This window comes from Sinocyclocheilus anshuiensis, unplaced genomic scaffold (genome assembly GCF_001515605.1).
Source record: "Sinocyclocheilus anshuiensis isolate Anshui unplaced genomic scaffold, SAMN03320099.WGS_v1.1 scaffold515, whole genome shotgun sequence".
Lineage (NCBI taxonomy): Eukaryota > Metazoa > Chordata > Actinopteri > Cypriniformes > Cyprinidae > Sinocyclocheilus > Sinocyclocheilus anshuiensis.
Window position 1 is genome coordinate 391,051 of NW_015548243.1, and position 248 is coordinate 391,298.

Consider the following 248-nt stretch of genomic DNA (forward strand, 5'->3'; position numbering starts at 1 on the left):
TCCTGTGATGCAAAGCTGAATTTTCAGCATCATTACTCCAGTCTTCAGTGTCACATGATCTTCAGAAATTATTTTAATATGCTGATTTATTATCAGTGCTGGAAACCATTGTGCTGCTTAATATTTTTTTGGAACCTATGATACTTTTTTTCAGGATTCTTTGATGAATAAAAAATGAGCATTTATTTAAAATAGAAATCTTTTCTAACAATATACACTACCGTTCAAAAGTTTGGGGTCAGTACATT

At 30.6% G+C, this 248-nt stretch overlaps 1 long non-coding RNA gene across 1 annotated transcript in view; it reads left to right on the forward strand.

The window, feature by feature from the left end:
* LOC107655103 (uncharacterized) overlaps window positions 1-248 on the forward strand; it is a 1,336-nt gene that overhangs the window by 430 nt on the left and 658 nt on the right. The window lies entirely within an intron of this gene.